The sequence below is a fragment of the Trichechus manatus genome, unplaced genomic scaffold (assembly GCF_000243295.1).
Source record: "Trichechus manatus latirostris isolate Lorelei unplaced genomic scaffold, TriManLat1.0 scaffold00012, whole genome shotgun sequence".
NCBI classification, from domain to species: domain Eukaryota; kingdom Metazoa; phylum Chordata; class Mammalia; order Sirenia; family Trichechidae; genus Trichechus; species Trichechus manatus.
The window spans coordinates 6939943-6958063 of NW_004443948.1; the positions used below are offsets into that span (position 1 = coordinate 6939943).

At 35.0% G+C, this 18121-nt stretch overlaps 1 pseudogene; it reads left to right on the forward strand.

Annotated features, from left to right (window-relative positions):
- Positions 1–17248: 17248 nt before the first annotated feature.
- LOC101352956 (60S ribosomal protein L21 pseudogene) lies at positions 17249–17731 on the forward strand (annotated as a pseudogene).
- The last annotated feature ends 390 nt before the right edge of the window (positions 17732–18121 follow it).

Here is an 18121-nt window from a genome sequence, read left to right on the forward strand (position 1 = left end):
TAGAGGAAATCACTAAAGTTTTGAAAATTTTAGCAGGCAACGTGGTTTTTTGTTGTTGTTGTTGCATGTTTTATGTGCTTGTTGACAAACTTTGAAGGATGATATAGTGAATCATTGAGAGTCAATAAAAAAATGAGGATCTGTTAAATCAAGCATTCTTCACTACTATTTTCCTAAGAGATCCCAAGATGGAAGCTAGAGCGATAGATTTGAAGAAAAATAATAAAATAATTATTTTCTAGCTTATTACATTTTTAGGGAATTCACAATTGACAATATGGACTATACAAACAGGAATATTACATGCATTTCTTCAATGGATAACGATAGAAATGCTTATGATTTTCTCTCTGACTGAGTGGAAGCAAAGAGCAAGATTCTAATTCCTTTGACTACTTGAAACATTGAGTTATGGAAAGTTCTTACAGTCAAGTGAAGCTTTATTGTAAGGAGAACAAAGGCTTGTTAAATTGCAGTAAAGGAATTAAAAGTTTACATTCTTCTTCTCATTAAACCATTTCCTATAGACATTTTACATTACTAAGGCTTTAAATATTTTGTTTAGGAAAAAAAAAATTGAAACTTACTTAGTAACATATCACTGATACTATTTTAATAAAATTTCTCCTGCTTGAAAAAAATGTTTCTTTCCTGAAAAGATAAGGGACATATTTTTAGGCCAGATATGTATTCAGAAATTATTTAGAATACTAGAATATGCAATAGAATAATCTTTTCTGTTTTCACTGTTTGCCATATTTGCAGTTATACAATAACGAGAGAAGTTATCTGTATGTTATTGGGGACATTAAGATAATTTCCTATAAAACACAATCCATTCTAATACACGTATTCAGATATTATTATTAGGGAGTGAAGACATTTATTATAAAGTGAGTACACATTTAATTATCAAAAGCAGAAAATGACAATCCAAATCTCAAACTCATTTATTGAAATACATTTAAAGTCAATGGAAAGTTTTTGCTAAGTTTCATCTTCTCTGGAATTTCCAACAAAATTATTCAGAGAAGAGAAAAGGATCAAAAGAAATATAAATAGGAACCATGTTTCTCTACTATTTCAGTGAGGTATGCACACACTCACATACACACACACACACACACACACACACACGGGGGACACATGATTTTTAATCAGAAGTGATAGGTAAAAGTTGGCATTGCCAAGAGCAAAATGCATTTGAAAGCCATGGCCATGCTGTGTAAAAGAAAAGAAAGCCAACTTTAGAAATAAGGCTGTTATCAGAACCTTAGCTTGCACTAGGGCTTCAACTGTGATATTTTTAACCGAAGTCTTATTGAAAAAAAATTAAATTGATAATTTATAATCTGTCCCAAATACTAGTTTGCAATAAAATATAACTTTAAGGGTGCAATAGCTAAAAATAAACTTCCAAAAATAATTTTAAAGATTTTCAGTGCATAGGACTAGTTTTATTTTAGTGTGATCATTTACAAAGAAAAGAGACAGAGCTAGACTAAATGGAGTGAGGGGAAGAGAGAGACAAAGAGAGATACTAACAGGGAGAATATCTGATGAACAATATTTATTTTTCTGAATACTGGGTTTGGGAGATGACTTGCGGTAAGGACATGACTAAAGAGTGTCCGCTTCTCCCACCACACTTCTTTATAAAGTTGTCAACCAAAGACATGAGATAAAGTAAACAAAGACAAGGAATTTGAGAATAAGAAAGTAAATGGTACACTGGGTAAAGAGGATTACCTAGAAAAACAACATTATAAATTGTTTAACATACTATTACTTGAAATTCCAGACTCTTACTGACATGCAAATTGGAAATAAACAAAAATCCATAAATAAACTGTAAAAACAAAATTGATGACAACTAGGCTCATTTGGGGAGCCCTGGTGGCGCAGGGCTCAAAATGGCAAATACCAGTCCATTTTAGCTCACTGATGTCTAGGATATTGATCTTAATTTGTTCCATTTCATTTATATGACTTCCAATTTTATTATATCCTAGGACATAGAAACATAACATAAATGGCAACTGTACACGTGGACCTCACTGGATGCAAAACACAGGAATCAAATTGAATACATCTATGGAAAAAGATGATAGAAAATCTCAATATCATCAGTCAGAACAAGGCCAGGGGCTGACTGAAACAGGCCATCAATTGCTCATGCGCAAATTCAAGTTGAAGTTGAAGAAAATTCAAACAAGTCCACAAGAGTCAAAATATGGCCTTGAGTATATACCACCTGAATATGGAGACCATCTCAAGAATCGACTTGAAGTGTTGAACACTAATGACTGAAGACTAGACAAGTTGTGGGATGACATCAAGGATGCATACATGTAGAAGCAAAAGGTCATTAAAAACACAAGAATGAAAGAAAAGACCAAAATGAATGTCAGGAGAGACTCTGAAACTTGCTTTTGACTGTAGAGTAGCTAAAGTGAATGGAAGAAAGGATGAAGTGAAAGGGCTGAACAGAAGATTTCAAGGGCAGCTCAATAAGACAAAGTAAAATATTATAATGAAAGGTGCAAACACCTAGAGTTAGAAAACCAAAAGGGAAGAACATACTCGCATTACTCAAGCTGAAAGAACTGAAGAAAATATTCAGGCCTTGAGTTGCAATAGTGAAGGGATTCTATGGGCAAAATACTGTATGATACAGAAAGCCTCAACAGCAGACAGATGGAAGGAATACACAGAGTCACTGTATCAAAAAGAATTGATTGATGTTCCACCATTTCAGGAGACACTATATGATCAAGAACTTATGGTATTGAAGGAAGAAGTCTAAGCTGCACTGAAGACATTGGTGAAATACAAAAGCCTACGAATTGATGGAATTACCAACAGAGATGTTTCCACAAATGGATACAGTGGAGGTGCTCACTCATCTATGCCAAGAAATTTGAAAAACAGCTACCTGGCCAACCAACTGGAAGAGATCCATATTGGTGCTCATTCCGAAGAAAGGTGATCCAATAGAATGTGGAAATTATCAAACAATATCACACACAAGTAAAATTTTCCTGAAAATCATTCAAAAGTGATTACAGGAGTACATCTACAGGGAACTGCCAGAAATTCAAGCCAGGGTCAGAAGAGCTCATAGAATGAGGGATATCATTGCTGATGACAGACGGATCTTGGCTGAACGCAGACAATACCAGAAAGATATTTACCTGCATTTTATTGACTATGCAAAGGCATTAGACTGTTTGGATCATAACAAATTAAGAATAACATTACGAAGAATGGGAATTCCAGAACAGTTAGTTGTGTTCATGCAGAACCTATACATAGACCAAGAGGAGTTGTTCAAACACAGAAAGGGAATACTGCATGGTTTAAAACAAAGACAGCTGTGTGTCAGGGTTGCATCCTTTCATCATAGTTATTCAATCTGTATGCTGAGCAAATAATCCAAGAAGCTGGACTCTGTGAAGAAGTATGTGTCATCAGGATTGGTGGAAGACTCATTAACAACCTGTGATATACCAATGACACAACCTTGCTTCCCGAAAGTGAAGAAGACTTGAAGCGCTTACTGATAAATATCAAAGACTTCAGCCTTCAGTATGGATTACACCTTAACATAAAGAAAACAAAAATCCTTACAACTGGACCAATAAGCAACATCATGATAAATGGAGAAAAGATGGATGTTGTCAAGGGTTTCATTTTACTTGGATCCACAATCAACACACATGGAAGCAGTAGTCAGGAAATCAAATGTATTGTATTGGGCAAATGTGCTGCAAAAGACTTCTTTAAAGTGTTAAAAAGCAAAGATGTCACTTTGAGGACTAAGGTGTGCCTGACCCAAACCATGATATTTTCAATGACCTCATATGCATGCAAAAGCTGGACCATGAATAAGAAACACTGAAGAAGAATTGATGCATTTGAATTACAGTGCTGGCAAAGAATATTGAATATACCATGAACTGCCAGAAGAACGAACAAGTCTATCTTGGAAGAAATATAGTCAGAGTGCGCCTTGAAAGCGAGGATGGCAAGACTTGTCTCATGTACTGGACATGTTATCAGGAGGGACTAGTCCCTGAATAAGGACATCATGCCTGGTAAAGCAGAGGGTCAGCAAAAAAAGAAAAAGACCCTCGAAGAGATGGATTGACACAGTGGCTGCAACAATGGGCTCAAGCATAACGATGATTGTGAGTATGGTGCAGGAAGGCACAGTGTTTCCTTTTATTGTACATAGGGTGACTATGAGTTGGAACCAACTGGACAGCACCTAACAACAACAACATACTTGGTACTTTCCATATTCTGATTAGTAATGGATGTTTGCAGCTGTTTCTTCTCATTTTGAGTCGTGCAACATTAGCAAATGAAGGTCTCAGAAACTTGACTCCACCCACTTCATTAAGGTCAACTCTACTTTTAGGAGGCAGTTCCTCCCCAGTTGTATTTTGAGAGCCTTCCAACCTGACGGGCTCACCTTCCAGCACTATATCGTACAGTGTTCTGCTGCTAATCGTAAGATTTTCACTGGCCGATTTTTTTAGAAGTAGACCGCCAGGTCCTTCTTCTAGTCTGTCTTAGTCTGGTAGCTCTGCTAAAACCTGTCCACCATGAGTAACCTTACTGGCATTTGAAATATCAGAGGCATAGCTTCCAGCATCACAGCAACACGCAAGCCACCACAATATGTCAAACTGACTGTTGATAGAACAAGCTCTACATACAAAATCACAATTTTACATAAAATCTGAACTACTAAACCTAAAATAAAATACGTTTTAAATAGAATTACAGCATAGATATAGTGCTATCAGTCAATAGTTTCTGATTATTTGTAATACTCGGATTTAAAAACTGGGCCACCTAGATTATCACTTGTAAGATTCTTATCAATGGCTGTCCATCTAGATGATGACTTTCGTGAGTGATTGCAGAATTGTGAGAAAAATTTATTTGCAGAAGGAAACTTTGAATTCCTCTTCATGCAGATTAAATCATTTTTTTCAAACACATTCTCATGAATGAGATACACCATAGCATAAAATAATGCATATTTATTATACAGGAAAATGAAACAGAGGGAAATATTATATATTCAAATGATAGGATTAGATTTGTTTTGCCATATGGTTATACATTTTTTAAAGGTTTTTGATGGCTAATTCAAAAAGTTAGTGTCATGGTTTATAGCAGAAAACATATCTTAAACGCAAACAGATATAATTGGGAAGATTGATTATTTACTGGCATATTGCCATTTTTACAACGGGTTCTGTACTCATATTTTGCTTTTATTTTGATGAAAAATATGTGATTATAATTAAGAATATTTTGTTAGCTGATTCATTTAAGTATAAGGCTTGCATGCGTTCTACCAGGCTTGAATTTTTTAAACAAGTTAATAAATAGAATGTTTAATAAATTAAAAAATTCAAACATCAGGAGTAGCATAATATATCTTAAGAGTTATTTATCAGATTAATAAATAACCAGAGAGAAACTTAAATAATATTGATTTCCTTTTTCCAGGGCCATTATAAAACTGTCTTTGAAAAGATCATGTTAACAAAGGAGATGCTTAAATTAGTAATTTTGAAAATATAGTAGTTACAAAACTACTGAATGTAAACCTGTTGAGTAGTGATAAAGATGGATTGGAAAGTCCATTAGCAATTAAAAAGGCAAGAAAGTTGAAAATCAAGAAGTTACAGTGTTGCATGGGACATTAACATCGACTTTGGCATCACCCAATTTGGGAGGGGAGGGAAAATGCCGGAAAGATAGGGCGTGAGCTATTGTCAAAATAATGGGTGAATGAGAAGTGTTTTGGAGTTTGGAAGATGATAGCAAAAAAAGTCAAAAGTTTGATATAGCCATTAGCATTACTCTCTAATGAAGGCATTTGGAGAAAAAAAACAATCATTGAATGCATATTCAAGAATTTAATAAAATATTTCAGAGAAGCTCCGAAAAGTCATTTTATTTTTAATAGAAACAAAATGTCTAAAAATTATCTCTACCTATTTCTAGTCGTAAGTGCTTAACAGCTGTTCTCACTCTAAAATTCTCCTCTCAGGTTTTCTCTTTAAAATCTCTTACTTACACTTTACCTCACCTGTATCCCATAGGAGTCCTGGTGGTGCAGCGGTTAAGAGCTCGGCTGCTAACCAAAAGATCAGCAGTTCGAATCCACCAGCCTCTCCTTGGAAACCCTGTAGGGCAGCTCTACTCTATCCTACAGGGTCTCTATGAGTTGGAAGGGACTCAACGCCAACAGGCTTTTTTTGGTTTATATCACATAGAAAACATCACTTAAGTTTTCAGCTTTACAGGGATCAAGACTCTAAGCAGATGTAAACAAACTGAATCTTGGAGAGTTTTAGAATATTCATGTTATTATTATTGCTATTACTTTTTTTAATTTTACAAACCATTATTCATTCATTCCATAGGCGTGTGTTGACTGCCTACTGTGTAACTGCTAGTTTAGTTAGTAAGCACTGGGTATACGACAGTAAACGAGACAAATCTGCTCTCATGGATGTGGGTTTTGTAACATCATTAACTCTGGCCCAGGTTCAGTAAACTCTTCAGTTCCCTGTTGAGTGCCAGAACAAGAAACTCACCCTCCCCACTTTGACTGACAGAACAATTTTAGTTATCTAAAACAACTACCAAAAGTTATTCCTATTTTCTTCCCAATTCTCTAAAGTAGCAGATTTCTTACACCACTTCTTGGGTGATTTCTTTCACATTTTCATGTCTCAGATTTGACATATCTACTTTGGGAGAAAGTCTTTATATCGTATTCAGATTAACCAAATTAAATAAGAGACAAAATTCAACACATTTCTTTAAAATTATATTTTTAGTACAGTCCTTATCACAGTTGTTGACAAATAAAGGAATCCATCAGATGTTCACTAACGAATAAATAATTACAGTATGTATTTTCTTCCCTTAGTGGTGCAAATGGTTAAGCACTTGGCTGCTAACTGAAAGGTTGACCATTCAGCTCACCTAGCAGCTCCACAGTAGAAAGACCTGGAGACCTGCTTCTACAGAGATTTCAGTCAAGAAAACCCTGTGGAGCAGTTCCATTCTCTCACCTGGGGCGACTATGAGTTGGAATTAACTCCATGGTACACAGCAACAAGAAGAAGGGTAAAAATGAATGTCACTCAGTGTATTCTGTCACAGGTTTTCAATACCTTTCATAGAATAAATTTACACAGCAAAACTTATTTTCTTGGATCACAAAAAGGCAAAACTTTGTTTACCCCCTTTTCTAACTAAGGTAAAAGAAAATTTTTAAGTATTCTTAAAATAATGGAAATCCCAGAGACAATTTTTAAGGCTTGAGATAGAGGCTATGATTTCAAATTTTCAAAACCCTTACAGAAACAGAGAAGATAGAGATTCAGATGTTTTTAAAATGAGACGTGCTTTAGCCCCAAATTATTGCAGTGTTTGTTTGCCACCATCATTTAGAAATTGTACCCTAATTTCAGGAGGCTAGTGCATTTTAAAGGTGATATTAGAGAATTCTTGATAAACAAATATTTTAAAATAAATACAGACTATAAAACTATTTTAGGAGCCAGATAGTTGTACATGATCATGACGAAGTGAATAATACTTTGATACACACTCAATGAAGATATTGCCTATTTTATTGAGGATTCCTTCACACGTAATCTTCAGGCCATGTAAATATGTCTCTTAAAATAGATAATGATGCCAACAGCAAAGATTAGAAATTGTATTAAAATGCGATTAGAAAACAAAATTATTTTTAATCTTGATTTTGTTTACTTGAAGTTTCTTTCAGCTCAGCTCTCTGCCAGGAAGAGCCGAGAGTTAGTTTCATCCTATTTCATATACTCCTCATAGTGACACTATGAGTATTAGTACTTTCCTTTTATTGATAAGAGAAAAAATGACACAAAAGCATTTTCACATGCTGCCTAAGGTTACATATCTAGTGAATGGTAAGGTCAGGAATCTTTCTATCAGGGTAGATTCCTTTCTGCTTAGGTCATGAGTCTGCTTTAATTCATAATGAGGTCCATGAAGCCTTCTTTTGGCTCTTTTAAGATTGATAAGTTACATAACAAAAACAGTCTTGAAACAAATAAGTTTTCATGTATCTCAATAATTTTGTATTTCATCTTATAACATCACATTATTATTTTAGCCTCAAAGTGAAAGATGATTTATGGAAGTAGCCATGTGTGGACACTTCATGCAGGAAATTAAATGTATTATCTTTGATAGTTCACATTTGTGTGATAATTCTATTGGTGAATGTCATTGGCAAAATGTATACTCTTGTGATTTCCCTTTTGCTGTTGATTTTTACTCAATGATAAGAAGTTAAGCAAATATTTAAAGGGATTGTAAGTTGTTGGGAGTTTTATGTTTGTTTTTCTATAGTATCTTCCAAAGTAAATTATGTGAAAGTATATTTTGGCTTTTTTTCTTGAGAAAAACTAACCTTATCCCTACACCAAGTTCTATGTAAAATCAGTTACGGTGAATTGGGAAAAACAGGATCACAAAAGAATATTTCTTTATCCAAAACCATATATGATTTTGATTCATTATTAAAGATAGTTCATCTTTGTTAAAGTAATTTAAATACTATCTTCCAAATACTTAGATTTTCTGTAGTCCATTAAATCTGACACAGCTAATTACTTATATCAACTTAAAAGATGGTTCTTGAATTGTCTAATTACATTTATTTAGTTATCTAAAATTATCAAGTGCACATTATGTGACAAGAGTTTTGATAACTGTTGGGTGTATCAAGATAAATAATTCATGTCTCTATTCCCTATTAAGGGCTCACAACCTAGTGAGGAGTGGCAGACAGATACAGGATAATCTAACAGAGATTTCTATCAAGTGTTCTGTGAGTACTAAGGATGGAAGGGCTAAATTTGTGGGGATACTACGCAAATTCTCACAGTTAAAGTGTTACAGTCCTGGACTGGAAGTAAGTGAGGATATTGCCAAGGCATGCCAGGCAGAGAGGATGGCATATTCACAGATAATGTGATTTCAAAGTCTAAGATGTTTTCTGGCAACAATTTGAAGCTCAGAATTACTCCAATATTAAGTCCTAACAGAGCAGTGTTTATATATTTTATGTGTAGAACAAAATTTTCACACACATATACAATTCCTTGACATTATGTAAAAAATATTTCTGTCAATTTTAATTTATATTTTATTTTCCAATTTACTTATAACATTCAGTTTTTTAAATATTTACTTTTTTAACTCACATTGACCTGCTATGTGACAAACACCATTCTAGATAATTTGTGAATATTACTCATTTAATCATAAAAACCTTACAAGGAAGTTCCCATTGTTGTCTTCATTTAAAGTTGAAGGGTAGAGAGAGTTCAACCATCTTGCTTAAACTAGTAAATGACAGTCAAGATTTGAAACTAGACGAGCTGAATCCAGAGTCCAGGAGGATTCTTTAAACTTCAGCTTATATTTTTTCCTTAATATAGATCACATTTTTGTGTATTTATACACTATATATGTATGTGTGTGTATATATATGTATGTATACTGTTGCTATGAGTCAAAATTGACTCAATGGCAACAGGTTTTTTTTTTTACGTATATATTATGTAATAACAAATTATATAATAAATAATACACATCCTCACCTATAGGTAACGTATTTGCAATTTAGATTTTTTTGGTCATCCTTTTTTCTTTCTACCATCCTGTTTCCCCACCCTCTCTCCCAACACACACAAAACGCAGTGTAAGTTTTACAGAGAATGAATGAAAGAGTGAATGAATAAATAAATAAATAAATTTGAGATTGAGTGCAATAGACCCAGATGAGCTGCTCTGAAATACACGACTTCCTTATTAAGGCTAGAAGAATAAGAAATATAGAGTTTAGAGTGCAGATGTCGTGATACAGATTTATTAACAGCTCCAAAATGCAAAACAGAGTGCTAAATAAATCCATTTAAAAATATATATATATACACTTTAGCCTCTTGATAGCTGCATAGGTTCTTCATAATGTTTTCTATTATTTTAAAACTTCGAATGTTTCCAGGGTGTGTCCTAGACTATTGTTTTCACGTATAAATTCTTTTAAAAAAAAAATCCATGAAAAACCAGGACACTTGCGTCTGATTTGTCATTTACTTTTGTATCTCTATGTAGCTGGTATTGGGGCTTTGTTATTAACAGCAGATAGCATTATTCTTTTTCATAGCCTATAATGTAACTTATCTTTACATTTATGTTGATTATCTTCCATTTTATATAATCAAATATTTAATTTACCACTTGTTATACTTAAGATTGTGTGTCACCTTGCCTGGACCATATAATTCTCAGTGGTTTGACAGTTATGTAATGATATAGTTATCCTCCATCTTGTGATATGTGATTTTTTAATTGAAAAATGTAAATAATATGTATTTTTTCCCCTGGTGGTATCTTAACTCTGAAGACAACTTCTTTTTTTTTTCTCAGTTATCCTTTCTGTGCTATGTGAAAATCTTGAGTTGTGGAGTAACTTTGCGGTAGCAGTTTTGGATGTGATTTGCTGTGTTGTTGTTGTTGCTAATGTATCACTACTCCCAGTGACGTTTCCCTCTGTTAACCAGAGATGCTCATCTTTTTCTTTTAACATAGCATCTCCTTTGTAACTACTTCCCACTGATGGTAACAGAGTGGACTGAGGCTCTTCCTAGATAAGTCTTAGCAAATGGCTTAAGTGTTGGTAAATTTGTTTTCAAACCTCTGTAACTTCTCCTAAGAGAAATCTAATGAAGATAATATTTGTCTTTTTATTTTGTTCCATAAGAGAACATGAGTTTTAAGCTTCTGATTTCAGAAAGTACCTGCCGGATAATCACTGAACATGCCATACTTCAATCCCTTACAATGAACAAGTTTTGGTCTGTAGTGCCTACAGATAGGTAGCTCTAGAGGCCAAATTTGCATGCTAACCCTGCATTCTTGTAGCCCAACTGAAGCTAACTGAACTAATACCAGATATCACAGATAAGGATTCCCTTCAATGGGCTTATCAAAAGTCACTGGAGTGTGTAGCATGAAAATGTCTAATCCCATTTTGGCTTAACTCTCACTTTTCACAACACTGTATTAGGAAATAATGAAAGAAATACGCAATTCCAAACAATGAATGTGTGAATTAGATCACTGACTATGAGTAAATCCAATTTAATGTTCCAGAATCAATGATTTAGGGAAGGCTTTAAAACAGATACTGTATTATGAAATGGAAGCAAGGGAAACATATTTTAAAGGGAGGTGGAGACTGAGAAGAACCAGGGTCTAAACAAAGGTAAAATCTCGTTAATGAAGCGCTACTATTATGAAGATGCAGAACCACGTGCCTCTGAGATTCCTGGCATATGCAGTTTTCTCTTTGGTTTCCCTGAAATAAGGCCACAAGCTGACTTCAGGTCTAGTTTATTGTTATGGTGTCACGGTCTACTAAAGTGCTTTTGGATTAGTCCAGGTCCCACACATATCCACTTGCCTAAAGTATCCTGAGTGAGTGCCTGGCCCTTTTTACAATGTTTCACTAGAAACATTAAAACAAAATGTCATGAATTAGGGACCATGCAGGGCCAGCATAAAAATACATTCTCATTTTCTCTTTCTTCCTTTCTCTTACACACACACATACACACACACACACACACACGCTCATCCCTAAAATAAATGTACACAATAGATGAACATATATTTATTTTCCTATTTTCACATTATGAAGTGCTTTGCCTGATGAACAGTTTAAAGCCAGTGATAAATTAACTTGTATGAATGCTTAAATCTACACCTAACACATAATATTTTCTTCTTTGTTTATAGACGTTATGCTCTTTAATGAAAGGGTGTTTAAATAATGTGAGAAAATATTTTTTTAAAAAAACTGCAATTACATTTTATCTATAAAACTTAAAAATAAAGCTCAAATATCTTTAAAAAACTTTGGTAAATAACAGAAGGCTATGCCTTTAGAAAATCAAATGTGAGGTTTAAAAATCCTCATAGAAATGAATAATAGAAAGATATGCATATTTTTTCCCCTCCACGGCTAAGTTGATATTATGGCTCAAGTACCAAAATTTAGAATTCAAGATGAACCTCTGGAAAAGGTACTTGGGCTCCCCATGAGGCAAACTAACTTGAGCAACAGCAGCTTTGGAAAGACAACCAGAGCATTTCTCTTTGACCCCTGAGCCAGGCACTGAATTCTGCCTGTGGCTATATTAGGGCACTTATGGAGGACTGAATAAGAGAGAGCAATACTGCATATTTCAGAATTTAGTTTGCTCTTATTAGACAAGCATCCTCTTCTTCCAGCCACTAGCTAGAATTATTCTCTGAAACTGTAAATTCTATATGAAGAAATCATTTTTATGTACATGATAGATTCTTAGGAAATGTATTATATGTATATGCATATAGCTAGGCCTCAAATGATCTGTCTTTTATAAGGATGGAAAATCAACTACTTAAAATTAGAGACGTGTAGGAGGAATGGGATATGCATGTTTGAAGCAGATTGAAGTACATTGATATCAGAATTTGACAGAATAAGCTTAATCACTAAAATAAAAAAGATTTGCTATTTGAAAAACTTCATAGGCCAATGCTTAGCATCTATTTTCCTTGTTAAATGATTGCAGGGGATCTAGAAATAGGTGTATATTCTCCCACTAGTGCTAAACATACTTTATTTTTATTGCACATTGAGATATTGTTCTCCTGTCAGCTTTCATGTAATTTTTGCCATTCCCCAGAACATTTTGAAAAAGTGTAAGTTAAACTAAAAAGATAGAACTAAGAATAGAATTGGTAGCAGAATTTCAAAAATTCAAGTTGTTTCATATATTTGCTATTTCAAAACTGCCTGTTTGAAACTGATCTTGCTATCTAAATTACTTTATGGAGAAAGGTAAAGTATAAATTAAAAAATAAATGCAATTTTAAGTTTCAGTAGAATTATTTCAAGCAATATGTTACAAAATACAAACAAAAATGGCTTAATGAGTTCTCATGTGATACATTTCTAAGTCTCTGACTCCAATGACTGAAATAAAATAGAAATGTTAGATGATTTCTCTATAAATGAGAAAAAAAAATTTTGAAGTTCAAATTTTTTATTTACTATTTCACATGAATCAAATATATTAAGTGATACATTCAATATCTTACAATGTATTTCTTAGTTCATTTATATAACATAGTAGAGATCTGAAATTTAAAATGGCTGGAGTGTCACTTGTATACTCAATCGCTGTTAACACTATATATATATATAATAATGTAATTGAGGTCACCACTGTTAGTAATGAACTGCTCTCATTTAGTTGCTGCATATCAATGCATCAATTATAGAATGCATGTCTTCATTCTGCAGACATACTTACATGCATATCTACATGCATAAATCCCCCATGCATCTATCAGTTTGTTGTAATGTGAAGGCTTACATGTTGCTGTAATGTTGGAAGCTATGCCACTGGTATTCAAATACCAACAGGGTCATTCATGATGGAGAGGTTTCAGCTGAGCTTCCAGGCTAAGACAGACTAGGAAGAAAGAACTGGCAGTCTACGTCAGAAAAAAATGAGCCAGTGAAAACCTTATGTATAGCAGCATAACATTGTCTGATATAGTGATGAGCCCCTCAGGTTGGAAGGCACTCAAAAGTTGACCGTAGAAGAGCTGTCTGCTCAAAGTAGAGTCGACCTTAATGACATGGATGGAGTCAAGCATTTGGGACCTTCATTTGCTGATGTGGCACAACTCAAAATGAGAAGAAACAACTGCAAACATCCATTAATAGGAATATGGAATGTATGAAATATGAATCTAGGAAAACTGGAAATCATCAAAAATAAAATGGAATGCATAAACATCGGTATCCTAGGCATTAATGAGTGAAATGGACTGGTATTGTCCATTTTGAATCAGACAATCATACGGTCTACTATGCCAAGAACAACAAATTAAAGAGGAATGGCATCGTGTTCATTGTCAAAAAGAGTATTTCAAGATCTATCCTGAAGTATAACTCTATCAGTGATAGGATAATATTCATACACCTACAACAAAGACCAGTTAATACAACTATTATTCAAATTTATGCACCAACCACTAAGGTCAAAGATGAAGAAATTGAAGATTTTTACCAACTTCTGCAGTCAGAAATTGATCAAGCATGCAATCACGATGCCTTGATAATTAAAGGTGATTGGAATGTGAAAGTTGGAAACGAAAAAGGATTGGTAGTTGGAAAATATCACCTTGGTGACAGAAACAACGCCAGAGATCACATGAAAAAATTTTGCAAGACCAATGACTTATTCATTGGTAATACCTTTTTTCAACAACATAAACAGTGACTATACATGTGGGCCTTGGCAGATGGAATTACACAGGAATCAAATCCACTATATGTGTGGAGAGACGATGGAAAAGCTCAATATCATCAGTTAGAACAAGGCCAAGGGCTGACTGGGAAACAGTCCATCAGTTGCTCATATGCAAGTTCAAGTTGAACCCGAAGAAAATTTGAACAAGTATATGAGAACCAAAGTACTAATTTGAGTATGTCCCACTTGAATTTAAGATCATCTCAGGAAAAGATTTGATGCATTGAACACTAATGACCGAACAACAAAAAAGTTATGGAATGACATCAAGGACATCATACATGAAGAAAGTAAGAGGTCATAAAAAGACAGGAAGGAAAGAAAATATCAAAATGTCAGAAATATCAAGATGTTAGAAGAGACTCTGAAACTTGCCCTTGAACGTAGAGTAGCTAAAGCAAAAGGAAGAAATGATTAAGTAAAAGAACTGAATAGAAGATTTCAAAGGGCGGCTTAAGAAGTAAAATATTCTAATGAAATGTGCAAAGACCTGAGTTGGAAATCCAAAAGGGAAGAAGACACTTGGCATTTCTCAAGCCGAAAGAACTGAAGAAAAAAATTCAAGCCTCGAATTGCAATATTGAAGCATTCTACACGTAAAATATTAATTGACACAGGAAGCATCAAAAGAAGATGGAAGGAATATACAGACTCACTGTAACAAAAAGAATTGGTCGACAATCAACCATTTCAGGAGGTAGCATATAATCAAGAACTGATAATACTGAAGGAAGAGGTCCAATCTACAATAAAGACATTGGCGAAAACAAGTCTCCAGGATTTGACAGAATACCGATTGAAATGTTTCAACAAACAGCTACAGCACTGGAAATGTTCACTCATTTATGCCAGGTAGGAAGATAGCTACCTGGCCGAATGACTGGAAGAGATCCATATTTGTGCCCATTCCAAAGAAAGGTGATCCAACAGAATGCGGAAATTATCAAACACTATCATTAATATCACACATAAGTAAAATTTTGATGAAGATCATTCAAAAGCTGCCGCAACAATACAGCAACAGGGAACTGCCAGAAATTCAAGCCTAATTCATAAGAGAACGTGGAACGTTGGATATCACTGCTGATGTCAGTTGGAACCTGGCTGAATGTAGAAAATACTAGAATGGTGTTTACCTTTGTTTTGACTATGCAGAGGCACTTGACCGTCTGGATCACAACAAATTATGGACAATATTGTGAAGAATGGGAATTCCAGAACAATTGTGCTCATGAGGAATCTGTACTTAGACAAACAGGAAATTGTTCTAACAGAACAAGAGAATACTACATGGTTTAAAGTCAGGAAAGGTGTGCATCAGGGTTGTATCCTTTCACAATACTTATTCAATCCGTATGCTGAGCAAATAATCTGAGAAGCTGGACTATATGAGGAAGAATGTGGCATCAGGATTGGACAAAGACTCATTAACAGCCTGCTATATGCAGATGACACAGTCTTGCTTGTTCAAAGTGAACTTGAAGCACTTACTGATGAAGATCAAAGACTACAGCCTTCAGTATGAATTACACCTCAACATAAAAAAAACAAAAATCCTCACAGAGAGACCAATAAGTAACATCATGATAAACGGAGAAAAGATTGAAGTTGTCAGGGTTTTCATTTACTTGGATCCACCATCAACATGGAAGCAGCAGTCAAGAAATCAAATGACTCATTGCATTGGGCAAATCTGCTAAAAAAAAGGCCCCTTAAAGTGTTAAAGAACAAAGATGGCACTTTTAGGACTATGGTGTGCCTGACCCAAGCCATGGTATTTTCAACACTCTCATATGCATGTGAAAACTGGACAATCAATGAAGAACGAAGAATTGATACCTTCGAATTACGGTGTTGACAAAGAATATTGAATATACCTCGGACTGCCTGAAAAAGGAACAGATCAGTCTTGGAAGAAGTACAGCCAGAATGCTCCTTAGAAGTGAGGATGGCGAGACTTCAACTCACACATCGTGGGTATCTTATCAGGAGAAGGACATCACGCTTGGTATAGTAGAGGGTCAGCAAAAAAGTGCAAGACCCTCAATGAGATGAATTGACACAGTGGCTGCAACAATAGGCGCAAGTATAATGATTGTGGGGATGGTGCAGGACAGGGCTCTGTTTCATTTTGTTGTACGTAGGGTCACTGTGAGCCAGAACCAACTGGATGGCAGCTAACAAAAAACAATAACACATATATAAATACATGCATACATCCCTGGTACCTGCATGCCACAAAATTAAAGTGATTATACCAGAAAATAAAATTAGAGTCAGAATCCAGCTGTACTAAGGTCATGAAATAAAACAATAAAATGCTGTATTTACTAAAACAATATTTTCATAAAGCCAATTAAATTAAAACAAAATTATTTTAAAAATGTGTTTGCTCTGCCTGGTATAGATATCCAAATACATAATCATAATTTATATCTCATTGTATTTACTTTAAAAGATACAATATCACAAAAAAAAAACTAGGATTCCATGGAATTAAAAATATTAAAAAATCTATGAGTCCCTCTTCCCGGGCTGTCTGACAAGGTCCAAGTGTCAGATATTGTTGGCTGATAATGTCTTTTTCGTAAGAAAGGGTACTATCCTCACAGACCCTTCTTGTTCTCAGAAGGATTCCCTTCCCCAGCAGAGTCGCTCTGGGCTGGCGTTTCATTCAGGCAGTGCCGCAGGCAGCCAGCCCCTGGACCTTGTAAGTCACACACCGTGGCTCCACTTCTTTCCTTTCGGCCAACACTGCCATCTTGCAGTAATTCACCAAAATGATGAACACAAAGGGAAAGAGGAGAGACACTCGCTATATGTTCTCTAGGCCTTTTAGAACACATGGAGTTGTTCCTTTAGCCACATACATGCAAATCTACAAGAAGGGTGATATTGTAGACACCAAGGGAATGGGCACTGTTCAAAAAGGAATGCCCCACAAGCGTTAACCATGGCAAAACTGGAAGAGTCTACGATGTTACCCAGCATGCTGTTGGCATTGTTGTGAACCAAAAAGTTAAGAGCAAGATTCTTGCCAAGAGAATTAACGTGCGTATTGAGCACATTAAGCACTCTTAAGAGCTGAGATAGCATCTTGAAACGTGTGAAGGAAAAAGATCAGAAAAAGAAGGAAGCCAAAGAGAAAGGTACCTGGGTTCAACTGAAGCAGCAGTCTGCTCCACCCAGAGAAGAACCTTGTGAGAACCAACAGAAAGGAGCCTGAGCCGCAGGAACCTATTCCCTATGAATTCATGGCATAACAGGTGTAAAATAAAGATGTCTGTGATGTAAAAATGTTATGTCTTTGATTTTGTACTATTTAAAGCAGACTTTGTTTCCTAAAAAAAAACTATGAGTCCCTGGGTGGTGCAACAGCTTATATGGCCGACTGTTAATCAAAAGGTTGTTGGCTCATATCTACCCAGAATTGCCTCAGAAAAAAGGCCTAGCGATCTACTTCTGAAAAATCAGCCATTAAAATTCCTGTGGATTGGACTTCTGGGAAAATGGCGCTGTAGGCAGAAGCACCACGCCGTCCCTCCATAGCAAAGATCTGAAAAACTAAGCCAAACAGAGAAAACAACAATACTGAAACCCTAAAACATCAAATGAAGCGATAAAGAACTCAGCCAAGCACCAAATGGAGTGAG